Source organism: Watersipora subatra, chromosome 1 (genome assembly GCF_963576615.1).
Source record: "Watersipora subatra chromosome 1, tzWatSuba1.1, whole genome shotgun sequence".
In the NCBI taxonomy this organism is placed as follows: domain Eukaryota; kingdom Metazoa; phylum Bryozoa; class Gymnolaemata; order Cheilostomatida; family Watersiporidae; genus Watersipora; species Watersipora subatra.
In genome coordinates, this window is record NC_088708.1 from 40076429 (window position 1) to 40090283 (window position 13855).

Genomic DNA, 13855 nt, shown 5'->3' on the forward strand with positions numbered 1-13855 from the left:
TAAGTTCACGAAAACACGAAAAAGCATTGTGTTTCATAGAGTTATTAGCATTTATTAAGTTTTAATTAATGCCTCATTCAGCGCGTATTATCGATAAAAGAGTGTATACATTATGTAGTAAGAGCAATGAATTGTGAGAGCTTTAGTAGTCTGGTGGTTAGAAAATTAGATTGCGAACCCACAGTCGCAATCCTTGTGAGTTCAAGTACAGCAGAATGCGAAATTTTAATAGCTATAACTGGACATACCGAAGGACAGACAGACAGATGACAAACTTACAGCTATATATGCTTTACTAATGGAATGATACAAAATATTAGCTGCTACAAACGATGAGCCTTACCCTAGCCAGGCCAAATCAATACATGTACCAGAATTCAACTTAACAGTAAATGCCTCTATGGTTGGTACACATTAGTAGTGACAGTTTAAATTGGCTCGTAATGAACCTTTAAACTGTAATAAAGGCTACAACTCTAAATACTTCTGAACTTAAAAAGTTAAAACGGTCTATTTACTATCATCTTATGAAAAATAACTAAACTGATTGCAATTAGATTACTTTATAATAATTACAAAACTCGACTGATGTTGAGGAAATTATGAATATCTCATTAAATGGGAACTTCACTTCCAAAGACTTTTATTTGTCCAGACATTATCTGAGTTCCGACGATTGCCAATGCGCCTGGGTCAGTCCCAAGAATGACAGCTTGGCCGGATAGGTGGCTTTAGCGACAGACAACGCGAGCAACGTATGTCCCAAGTGAATTTTGTTCTGTAATTTTTGTTTGTTATTATTACTGTTATTAATATTACCCTGCACCTTATTGCAGGAATAACTATATTTTGATTTTTTAGGTATACTACATATACATTTTGTCCCATATTATAGCTTATGGCTATGTGTGTGAGACAATATAGGCTGTTTAATGTACTGTATTTTGTAATGACATGGTAAGATGAGTACTGTACAGTACTCAACTTACAATGTGCAGATTTTTTCAATGACTGGCCTTCTTCAATGTCCGGACATGGCCCAGAATAAAAATTAGTCCGAACAAATGAGGGTCAGCTGCATTATTTATTGACACAGAATACCTATAGAATTTTGTAAATAAATACTTATGCGCATTTTCGGAAAAGCATCACTAGTTTTGTCTGCTGCATAAAACTAAATTTTAACCAAATAAAATTTAGCCTAATATTAAATGGCAATTTTAGGCGATATGTTATGAAAATTCACTTGAAAACATATACAGGGATTGTGAGGCATATTGCCTTACAGATTTGATGATCTGACGTAACGTTTAATGAGCCAAGAATTTCCTATTACTCAGAATATGGTAATTCTTTACGGATAGCAGATTAAACATAGCAGTAATGTAAAAAATCTTTCTTATAGTCTTAACAGTAACCAATAATGTTACTGTAATTTATACTCTTTGGAAGTAAAAACTTAACAGTTCCAAAATAGCGTTATTAGACTAGACTAATCAAACTTGCGTTATAATAGTACCTGTAACTCACTTGGCATATATGCCAGTATTGGTGTAAAAACTGAAGTTTATTAGTATCAGTGTAAAAAAGAATATTTTAACACTATTCTACATGCATTATTATAATCTAGACTTGCTAGATTTGATAAACCATTAAGCTATTTCCTCAAAATCGGTGAAAAATCTTTAGCTAAATTTGCACTACGTATGCCTATAAATGCGTTATATGATTCTGTAGTCTCGCCCCCCCCCCCCGACTTTAAGAAACATTAACCTCTGGGTTGCATGTAATGTTAATGCTGTAGTTGTATACTCACTAGTTCAATTGTTTTCAGTTTACTTCTCAACTTCTGATCTGCAAAATCGACTGATCACAAGAACACTGCGCAGCAGGCTTCGTTAAAACAATTTCAACTTAAAAAAATATCCACACTGCAACGCCGTTAAAGGATTATATGCAACACAAAGTAGGAACTATTGGAGCATTTGCTGCAGTCTGTTGTAAGTTTATGCAAAGTACAGATTCATAAACTGGCTATAATCATCAATAGAAACGAGGTGAAGTATGGCAATGAGAAAATATAGGAGGAAAGTCATTCATTGCAAAATAATGCCACGAGTGCCATATATTCACTATCTAATGTAGAATGCAACAGAACATAAAACTGCTAAAATTTAAAAGAATTCAAAACCATAAAGTCACCTTCTATGTTGTCAATATCTTGGCTTCTTAAGTTATGGCCATAAAGACATAAAATGCTACTCCAAGCTTTTACACTTGTATAATTCGAACTATTAACTGCTTGCCTGCAGGCGTTCCGTGGCATTGAATTTTGGAAGTATAATTCGCCACTATGTAAAAGATGAAGGTGTGGCAAAACAATTAATAAACACGGCTACCCGGTCGTTGTCCACTAATAAGCTCGAACACCAAGAATGCTGCTTAAGCACAGCTTTATATTGCTTCCGCGACTGAAAAATGTTTTGAAACTACTTTTGGTTTAACACTTAATGTAAATAACAATACAAAACTAAAATGATTTTGTTTATTGCAGTAACTCATACATTTTACTTTAAGCTCAACGTTTTAAAAGCGTAACATACAATTTTCTAAATGGTAACGTTGCTACGACAACGCCTGCCGTAAACAATAATTATTGTCAGACGGAGCGCTAGTACGATACACGGCTTGGGTGTTCAGTTATAATAATGTATATGGAGTTGTTTTCTCCATAACACAAAAATGATTAAATTTTACAATAAGCGTGTAGGTAACTTCACGATTGAATTAAGATGGTTCAAATGATATTATATACCGTAGATATTACTAGCTGCGCTACCCGACGTTGCCCGAGTAATAAAAAAAGTCTGGACAGAAAATTGATTTGTATTTAATATATAACAACATTTCCCATTCTAACTTTCAAACTACATATCATGAAAGAAGTGTTCTGTGTAGTTGAAATAAATTAAGAGAAAAATAAAAACAACTGTAAAGGTTTTACAACTTTGTTAAACAACTGTAACTTTCAAGCTGTTAGCCAGGCACAATGCCAATGGAAAATTCTAGTAAGCTGCTTAATAAGATAGGCTAATGACGGTAAGCCATGACTTTGCGTCTGCATTGTTGTCCAACTGCAACTATTCTAACTATGCTATAGCCGGACAATCAAACCTAGAAATACACATTTGGACAAACTTTGACAAATATATATAGGTATTAACTATATATTAGATATATAGTTTATGTTAGCTAAAAATGTGAGCATTTAAATGAATCGCTGTAAACAATAGTAAGACAACATTTATTATAGTTATATATTTATTATTTATTTATTATATTATTATTTCAAGTCAGTCAGCCCCTAATATTAAAACAAATACTTACGAGGAAGTTGAAGAAAAATTCTGTTACCTAATTAAAATATGAATAGCTCAATCGCTAATATTGTGTGAGAAATGAGGGTGTCTTAGACACTGTTCACATGTATATATGTGTGCTTGGGCTAATATTGTGTGAGAAATGAGGGTGTCTTAGACACTGTTCACATGTATATATGTGTGCTTGGGCTAATATTGTGTGAGAAATGAGGGGTAGTGTCTTACACACTGTTCACATGTATATATGTGTGCTTTGGCTAATATTGTGTGAGAAATGAGGGGTAGTGTCTTACACACTGTTCACATGTATATATGTGTGCTTTGGCTAATATTGTGTGAGAAATGAGGGGTAGTGTCTTAGACACTGTTCACATGTATATATGTGTGCTTTGGCTAATATTGTGTGAGAAATGAGGGGTAGTGTCTTAGACACTGTTCACATGTATATATGTGTGCTTTGGCTAATATTGTGTGAGAAATGAGGGGTAGTGTCTTACACACTGTTCACATGTATATATGTGTGCTTTGGCTAATATTGTGTGAGAAATGAGGGGTAGTGTCTTAGACACTGTTCACATGTATATATGTGTGCTTTGGCTAATATTGTGTGAGAAATGAGGGGTAGTGTCTTAGACACTGTTCACATGTATATATGTGTGCTTTGGCTAATATTGTGTGAGAAATGAGGGTGTCTTAGACACTGTTCACATGTATATATGTGTGCTTTGCTTAAACTCCTGCTATCAGCATCCTAGCGAATATTTAAATAACATCTAGCTTATTTTTGTAAGAGACAATTGAGGCAATAGCATTGTAATTAGAAAATATGCAGGTTGTCAAGTCTATCAGATGCTTTTAGATAATTTAAACGCAACGGTGCTACAAATATAAATGCTATAGCAAAATTTGGTAATAAAAAAACTGAAAAAGAATTATAAAGATAATCTAAAAGTGTAAATTGTTTCCAGTAGAAATGCCGCTAAAGAAAGTAGTACATGGGCGTTGGTAAATTCACAATCATTTACACGGTTGCTGCTTTTGTCTAAACAGTTGTAACCAAAGTTAAACAATCAACATATGAATCTAAGAGGTGCCTTCCTATTTTTAAAAATGGCAAACTGACAACTTTTTGGCTTCTTACATTGACAAACACCTGATAAGGTTGGCAACTATATATCTTGATAATTTGGAACACAGGCTAGTCAAATTGTGAAACTGTTTAGATCACATTTTACTGACTGTAAATATAAAGTTGTTGCGCAACCAACCAATCAGCAATGTTGTAGGGATTTGATTGGACAAACTCTCAGAACACCCTTTCTCACTGAATTGTTGCACGGCATTGAGTGCAGGTAAAACTGGTAGTCATACACTACTCATGACGATATGCATGTCGCTGGACATAGCATATCATTGATTGTCTTCTCCTGAAAAGCTCTTATTGTTACGGGGTTTTAGCTATGAGCTATTGCAGCTAACTGGATGATCCTGTATCTTATGCTCAGTTATCAATCTGTTATCCAGGCAAAAGACAAGAAGTTGAAGATTTATTTAAACAACCATAATTACAAAATCAGATAAAAACTATGTTCCTTGTACAGCTCATCCATAACAAATTGTCAAAAGTGTACGCATGTAAGTCAAAATTCATTGTCTATCTATTTTCGAACATTCCATGTCCTACGATTGTTACACGCACATGTAAACTGTATACATGTATATACGTATATGTACATGTGTGTATAATTGTATGGTTTAATAGCTTTATTTCACACAAAAATTCAAAGCGCTATAATTATGTTTTATAATCTGATCATAGAAAATAATAGAAAATAATAAGATACAAGATAAGTGCATTCCTGGTTTGAGCTTTGACATGACTTGTGTAGCCCACACACATGGCTCTCAAAAAATTAGTTTGATAAACATTGACAAGCACACAGATCAAACACTTAGTCACTGTCTAGAAAGCTAAAAAACATTTTTTAAAGAGCCTGAAAGGTCTGTTTCCAATGGTGTTTGCCTTCAACTTGTCTGCAAGGGCTCCTAGATTCACAGAACATGTTATTAGAGACTGACCAACCACAGCAAAATTGAGCTTGCTCGGAGAAAATACAGTGACGTGAGTGAGTATTTTTTAGATTTGTGATACTTCACCACTAAAACATTTAAGGTGAGATAACGGGACATTTTTACTTACATAATTAATAATCATTATTAAGATGGAAGGAATGCTGACATTGTAGTCTGTACAAACCAGTAGTGGTGGTTACTGATCAAGATGCTTATATTCAGTTTGAAAAATAACTAAATTTCGATCCAGCAAGGCATTAACCAATAGTCTTGCCTTCCTTTATCAAATGGACAAATTAAGCATGTATTCACTCTATTTTATTGGTCTAAGGCTCTAAGCTAACTAAGTGGTAATGATTTCCGGGCGTACTACTCACACAAATCAACTATACTTGCAAAGCTGTCCTTCATGTGGCCAAAACTGTGTCTGATGGTATGTCCATCTATCCTGTAAATTAACCTAAAATATGATTTCTTCAGTTGCTTTGACTATGATTAAGTAATTGATAAGTAATTGATGAGCAGTGTCCATAATTGTTTTGCAGACCAACTTGTACTGGTATGGTACCAATGATTGGCATCATATCTCGACCTACAAGCAACTATGGTCCTCACAACAGATTTAAACTCTTATTGACATCTTCAAGCATGGTTTTCAAGCACCGTAAACAACTTGCTAATTTTGCGAGTGGTGCACCTTTTTTACATATGCAGATGGATTGAAGAATGCTGTTACCATCAAACAGGAAGAACGTGTACTTTATAGAACTTTGATCAAGATGTGGTTGCTTTAGATATGGCTTCTCATAACAATTGTTATGACGAGTATATCTGCGTAAGGCTCGATATACAACTGAGTAAGCGGTGAAAATGTTGCTAAATCTTGTCTCTACAGAGTCAATTAAGATTGTTCACTACTTACCTATGGTATCTTGGAACTTTTTATGTAAGGGAACAAGCAGAGAGCTGCGCCTCTAACTGCAGTTTGTGGATATTGCAGCCTAGGTTCCCAGAGGGCAAGTGAATTAGAAACCTTCTCAAAAAACTAGTTCATATCTATGGCAGACATGATCAAACTACCATAAATGCAGTCACTCCAAGCTATTGAGCATGTGGGGCCATCCTTGTGGATGCCATGGCGTTTATCTAAGCCCTGCCTGTCAGTGCCATTCCTTCCACATTCCGTCAATTTGCTGATACCATTCTTGATGTGCTTATTGCTCATACTAAGGAGTACAAGGCTGTTTGTGTAGATTTCGTGACCGAAAAATATTGCAAGAATAGAGCTACTAAGGCTACCAGGCTCGTAGATAAATTCCAATGTGAAAATCTCATAGGTTTGCACGGTTTCTCTAGCTGTGATGCAATTTCATTCATTATTTTGAAATATCCCAGCTCGTTTTGTAAGATTGTTGATATTAGCAATGATATACAGCCCACCACAGCAGCTGGAGGGCTGTATATCCAGCCCCCCATATACAGCTGGGGGGCTGTATATCATTGATATTAGCTACTAATAATACTACTAATAATAATGCTAATAATCACCATGTTCACACTGCTTGCATCGTTCTTATTATTTTCTATGATTCATCAGTGTCAAGCTATAAAACATAATTATAGTGTTTTGAAACTTTTTTGTAAAATTAAGCTATTAAACCATACAATTATATACACGTGTACATAGGTATAAGTATTATACACATGTATATAGTTTACATGTGAGTGCAACAATCGTAAGATATGGAATGTTCGAAAATAGATAAAAGATGGATTGTGACTTCACCATTAAATTTGTAAATCACTGCAAAGTAATTATGATAAAAAGTTGCAAATCTGATGTTTCTATGGAAGGAGTCTTATTTACAGGGGAGATAAATCCTAAAATATCATTTTTAATGAATTTCTTATAGAAATGGGAATGGCAGCTGCAGCAACGTTTCAGTTTTGAATTCTCGATACCAAAATTAGTCTAAATGACTGCAGAAGTTGCCAATGAAAAAAGGTGCTAACGGAAATTCAAGATAAACTGCCTTGCCCACGGCCTATAATAAAATATTGCTCCTTCCATATCCCAACGAAACGTAAATGATTCAATTCTATATTAACTAGTGAACAATGTCAAAGATTTTACGTCTATTAAGTCTGGCGTCTATGGAATATTTGTAATAGAAAGTCTTAGATCCAAACAAAAAACTTTACTTTGATTCTTTACTACTAAGATACATTTGTAAATCTATACGGGTGTATGGATCGCTGATGTTAGTGGGTTTATTTTCAGCGAACGGAGGGGAAAAGTGTAACCTGTATTACCGTGAGTTGGCAATGCGCGTGTGTAAGGATTAATTAGTCGTGGGATTTGTCCCTGTATCTTTTTGATTTTTCATAGCAATGTATGTTTTGTGTTCAATAAGGTGCAGTGTGCTTCTTATTTTATTGCTAAATGGTCTTTTTTTGCATAAACTGTCACATGTGTTGCCAAACTTTAAAATCGTGTAGTAGAGGCGTAACTAAATTAACATTTTTATACAGAGCAGGCTTCTTTCAAGTCTTAGTTTGGTGCAAATAGTGTTGAGGTATAATTTTTGTTCACCAAGGTCTTCTTTGTGAAATGTCGGCTATTTCGCAACGTGTTTTGCTTAACTTTGATTTAAAAACTGTTCTTGTATATATATTTTTACATTACATCGCATTACCTCGCAGATTTCTTCACGTCAAACCACCTAAAGATGCAAGAGACGTGCTTCAGATAAATGCCAGTATAAAAAATTTTAGGTCAGGTTTCCAAAAGCTAGATTCATATTTAGCATTTGTTCAGACCAGTAGGCTACAGGCAAGCTCAGCCTGTCTTGTTTGGAAGTGTAGGCATTGCTGCTCTGTGTGACTGGTTTTTGTTTTGCTGATTTCTTTGAACTCTCGGATAAATTTTTGGTAGAAAGCTATTGTGATAGAGGCTGCTGTTTGTTTTTACTGAGATGGGTTGGCCCAGGCCCTGAGCTCTGGTCTGGATAAAGTTGTTTGGTCGATTCATAATTTTATCGTATGACGTTGTTAGGGCAGGATAGGTCTCTTCTCTGCTGAGAATTCATTAGAAGATGTTTTCGCTGTTGCTGTCGCTTTTGTTGAAGCTGCATAATATAAAGTTCATCCATGGTATCGGTGATTCCTCTAGCGCCTTTGATTGCTGCTATAAACCTTAAATCTTGGTTTTTAATCTGCTCCAAACTAGTTATATCAAGATTCTCTTTTGTTACTTGGAATACAGGCTGCAGCTGCGTAGTCAAGATGAGGTAGCCAAAGAGATTTACATGCTAAGCCTTCTAAGGCGCCCAATGAAATGCACGCCTAATCATGCCTAGCTGCCTCTTCTCTGTTGTAATTTTAGACACTATAGTAGATGCTCTTATAAAAATAAACTATTTATTGTAAATGGGTGTCGGATATATGCGTTTCCCATCAACTTATTGTGCAATTGCCGTAATCATAGTCTATAAAACCAGTGAAATAAATCAAAAAAAGGAAACAAGTTGCCGATGCAATCTTATTATACTGCAGTTAGGTTACAGCCAACAAATTCATAAGTTCAGACTTGTTTTTCTTCTTTGTATGGCTAAAAGGGGGGAGAAGTTTAAAAAAGTCTTGGAAGGAATTAGACAATTTACTTGTATTCTACTGTTCGTAAAATGTAAAATCTCTATAACGTAAACATTCCTGGAACGGATTACAGTAGGCGCTCCTACAAAGTAAATAGTCTGTTCCAGGACCAGTTACGTCATAAGGAATTTACATTATAAGAACAATAAAATACATGTAAATTGCCTAATTCATTCCAAAATCTTTCCAAATTCATCCCTTTGTCCATGCAAAAAGAAAAACTTTACTTAGCTCTTTCAATTTGTGTGCTGTACCTTAACTGCAGCACTCTTGGTTTGCATCGACAACTTTTCTCCTTTTTATGACCAATCTCACTGGTTTTATAGACCATGATTGCAATAATTTTACAGGTTGCTTTGGACTGCACATTTGTGACGTTCATCTACAACGATTTTGGATTTTTTCTAAACAGCACAGTCTATTCTGCAAACAAGACTAATAGCAAATATTTTGTACATGTACAATAAGGCAACACAACAAATTATTTTTATTATATATACTATACGCACGGCGGTTTTTCTTCCGCAAGTTCAGTGAAATAAACTAACATTAAAATCGAATTTGAAAACTCGCCCGACCTGACACTTTAGGCTATATAGGAAGCAAAAACTTCTCATAACTTTTTTATGTGATCTGGAATTTACGTTATAAAGATGTATTCGTTATAGGAGCATCCACTGTATTTAAATTGTACAAGCGGCTACTGTATATGCTGTTTGAATATCATATTTTCTTGTAGTGTCACTTCTAGGTACTGACTTTCTGCGACTTGCTCCGGTACATTGCCATTGAGTTTGTATCCTGGCATAAAATTCTTGGTGGGGCTGTTGAGCACAAAGATTTTGCTCTTGCTGACATTGAATTCCATTCCTCATTTTGCTGCCCATGTTCCAAGAAAACAGATAGGATTTGCTGGTATAATGTCTAGGGCAGATGAGACTTTCTAATAGAGAAGAGTATCATCGGCAAACATAGCTACAGAGCAGTCTATATTTTCTTGCTGTTCGGTTTTGAATAGTAAAAATAGTACTGGTCCAAGAACAGATTCTTGTGGAACACCAGATGAAACCGAGAGAGCTAAACATGCAGCCATTCAGTATGACTCGTTGCGATAGGCCATGTAGAAAGTAGTAGATCCACTCCAATAAGTAATCATCTATTCAATTTTCATAAGCTTCTCCATCATTAGAGCATGGGACACTTTGTCAAAAGCTTTTGAGAAGTCTAGAACTGTTGCGTGAACACTTTTATGCTGGTCAACAGAACTGAGAATGTTGTGAGTGTTGCACATAGCTGTGTCTCACAAAACGGTCCTTTTCTAAAACCATGTTGTCTATTGTAGAAGCGTTTCTCTACTTTTGCAAGCAGATTTTTTAGTATGATACGCTCTATGATCTTGCGTGGAATGCTAGTTAGTGAGATAGGTCAATAGTTAATTACTTTGTCTGTGGACCCAGATTTGTGTATGGGCGTAACGTCGGATATCTTTCATGCTAACGCCAGTTTCTGTTACTCTAGAGCAGGGGTGTGCAACATGTTTCTTTTGAGGGCCACTTTTTAATATTTGAACAACACCCAGGGCCAGCAACCCAAAATAATGTAATCTAATAGAAATTTGTGTGTCGAGTTGAGGAGACTGAGAAAATATTATAATATAAATAAGCACATTTCTTGCAAACAATAAATACAAACTTTTATTAGAATGAATCTGTAATATTGGACCAAGAAATTGAGACAAACAAAGTGCATATCAGATAATTAGTGTGAAACTTGGTATTTTACGTTTTTACACAACTTTTCAATGTCCGCTTTTACTGATGTAGTAGCAACTCGAAGTTGACTGGTCAGGTGTTCATCGGTGAGTTGACTTCGGTACCTGTCTTTAGTGAACTTCATTTTTGAAAAAACTTTGCAACAATACGTACTGCCAAAAAGTGATAACATGTTTCTAGCATGCAGCTCTAGATTTGGAAACTTTCCAAATACATATTTCTCATAAAAAGTTACTAAATCATTATTAGCATATGCTTTCTTCAAATCAGCATCTGATTGTAATTCTATCATCTCCATTTGATAGCGGTCAGGACTGTCTTCAGGTACCACGTCAAAGGGCTGAGAAAATCGTTTGAACTTAGGTTCACATTTCCTAAAATCAGCAAACCTCATTGAAAATTCCGAATGCAACTTGTCAAGTTGTTCAGTATATTTGGAGCAATCTATTCCTGGCAGTTCTGCTTTTCTGACTGCTAAACAAGAAAAATGAGTAAGTTGTGTTTTACTCAGTTGATTCCGAAACAGTTGAAGCTTCTTTTCAAAGGAACATATGCGTTCAAACATCTTGTTTACCAACTGAAATTTGCCTTGTAGTTTAACATTTAAATCTGAAAGATGTTGTGTGATGTCAGTTAGAAAGGCAAGGTCATTTAACGAGTCATCATCAGTTAAACAAGCAACATCCTGCTGCTTATTAACCATGAAACTCATAATCTCCTTTCTCAGACTCCAAAATCTTTTTAGCGTACTAGCTCAGCTCAACCAATGCACTGCAGAAAAGTACACAACATCTGGGTAATCTGAATTGAGTTCTTCTAAAAATGCCTTGAATTGGCGATGATTGAGTCCTCAAGCACGAATGTAGTTCACACATTTAACCACACTTTTCATCACATCAGTAAAACCAAGAATTTTTGTGCATAAATTTTCCTGATGTATAATACAGTGATTCACCACAACCTCTGGCGAACCTATGGCATCTAAGAATTTCTTGGTGAATCCATTAATTTTCCCTGTCATCGAAGGTGCCCCATCAGTTGTTAGGCCAGCGAGCCTAGAAGGGTCCAGTTCAAACTTATTCATCAGCTTCACTACTTGGTCGCAAATGTCTTGTCCGGTGGTTGTTGAAGACATACTGGCCATGTCTAAAAATTCTTCAATTATTTCAAAATTATCTGTGATGCCTCGTATGAAAACAACCAATTTGGCAGTGTCACTAACATCTGTGCTTTCATCAAGAGCCAAGCTATATAATGTGCATCTCTTTATTCGTTCTTTCAAAGTCTCTTCAATGTTATCCGAAAGCTGGTTAATCCTGCGTGCCACAGTAAAACGAGACAAACTGGTTTGTTGCAATAACTGTTTTTTTTCAGGACAGGTGAAATCAGTGAATATACCCAAGCAACTTTTTACGAATTCTCCATCACTAAATGGCTTCTCTTTTTCTGCAAGTAACTCACAGACTTTGAAGCTAAGCTTGGTTACAAGCTCAGAGTCTTTCTTATATGAAGTAAACACCCCTTGTTGCTTCTCAATTGCCGCGGTCATCTGTTCCAGCTTGTCTAATCTAGTTTGGCCTAACAAGGTATTGTACGAGGCTGAATGTATTGATGTGTAATGTCGTTTGATGTTGTATTCCTTCAATACAGCGATTGTAGCTTGGCAGATTACACATATAACACCTTTGTTGTGCTCAACAACAAAATATTTGCTACTCCAATCTTTATTGAAAACTCTTCCTTCAACGTCAACTTTTCTTTTCTTAGTAGCAGACATGTTTAGTTACAAAAAACAAATTTCTTTGACTGTTATATTTCCATCGCAAAAAAGCTTTAATGAGTACAATCAGCTGACACAGAACTGGGTAGAGTTGATAAATTTCATTTAAATTTGGGATATAAGTTGAAGAAAATATTTTTAAAATAACTTAAAAAAAATATATTGAAGGAAAAATCTAGCCCAGAATGTTCAACTTACCCAACAAAATTATTTTCATTTTGGTTAGCACTTACCAGTAATAATCTTTCCCAATCTTATTTTATCAATAAAGAATGTACTGTCCTTACAGGGTTAAAGAACTGAGTCCAACTGATTCAGGTTTATATTGTTTATTTGGAACCCAAACCGTGAAAACTAAAATAAAAGCATAACATAATGACATAAAACATTTTGACATGGGTTTATATAAGCTTATATAATTAGGCAATTTGCACAATTCTAAGCAATATAAAATCAATAAAATATATACATATAAGTTCTATAATATGCAAATGCTACAACAATTACATGAATGATTGCTAATAATATAAATCGCATACCTCTTTGGCCTTCTACCCAGGTAAGGCAGTAAAGAGACTTGATCATTTGTATGTCAAACTATGACTGTTGATAAAGCGTAAATATTAAAAAACTTCATGCTGCCAACTAGCAGAGTAGCTTGGTATAAAATGGCTTAGTACAAATCAGCAGAGTTTATATATTGTTGGCTATAACATAAACAGAAATACAATTTATTGCAAAATGGTAATGCAAGAGCTATGAATCTTTCTAGCTTAGCTAAAAATACACTAAAAAGGATTAAAATGGTCAATTTGATTCATAGGCAGCATCAGTGCAATCTACAAGCATAGGTTATATAAACAAGCATCACTAACTAAGCTATTATATTGTCGTTAATGCGATGATGATCTCATGGCTATTCCGTAGGCACTAGGTGAATGAGAGTTTGTTTACTACTCTAAAACACCAGCACTGCAATGCAAGGGCCACATGATCTTAGCATGTAGGCCGGATTGTGGCCCGCGGGCCGCCTGTTGCACACCCCTGCTCTAGAGATTTGTCAAAAATTTTGCATCTTGCACGATGTTAATCATTAAGTCCTCTTTTCGAATAGCTTCAGGACTAGAAGCCTTACCAGGTTTAAGGCTTTGTATCAGCTTTACCACACCTTATACATCTGTTTTTGGAGAATTAAC

General features: G+C 35.3%; 2 protein-coding genes and 1 long non-coding RNA gene across 3 annotated transcripts in view; 1 reads left to right on the forward strand and 2 right to left on the reverse strand.

Annotated features, from left to right (window-relative positions):
• The window catches only part of LOC137394809 (extracellular signal-regulated kinase 2-like), a 28528-nt gene extending 26258 nt beyond the window's left edge, over positions 1-2270 (reverse strand). The window contains exon 1 of the mRNA XM_068081583.1: positions 2203-2270. The gene's annotated coding sequence lies outside the window, so the exon portion shown is untranslated. The remainder of the gene's footprint in view (positions 1-2202) is intronic.
• Positions 2271-7743: 5473 nt separating this feature from the next.
• LOC137385809 (protein SEC13 homolog) overlaps positions 7744-13855 on the forward strand; it is a 28808-nt gene continuing 22696 nt past the window's right edge. Inside the window, exon 1 of the mRNA XM_068072372.1 lies at positions 7744-7767. The gene's annotated coding sequence lies outside the window, so the exon portion shown is untranslated. The remainder of the gene's footprint in view (positions 7768-13855) is intronic.
• On the reverse strand, positions 10832-13292 carry LOC137385451 (uncharacterized). Its single transcript, XR_010977773.1, has 3 exons — positions 13199-13292; positions 12893-13013; positions 10832-11253 (listed from the first exon to the last, which is right to left on the reverse strand). It is a non-coding gene; the product is annotated as an uncharacterized lncRNA (long non-coding RNA).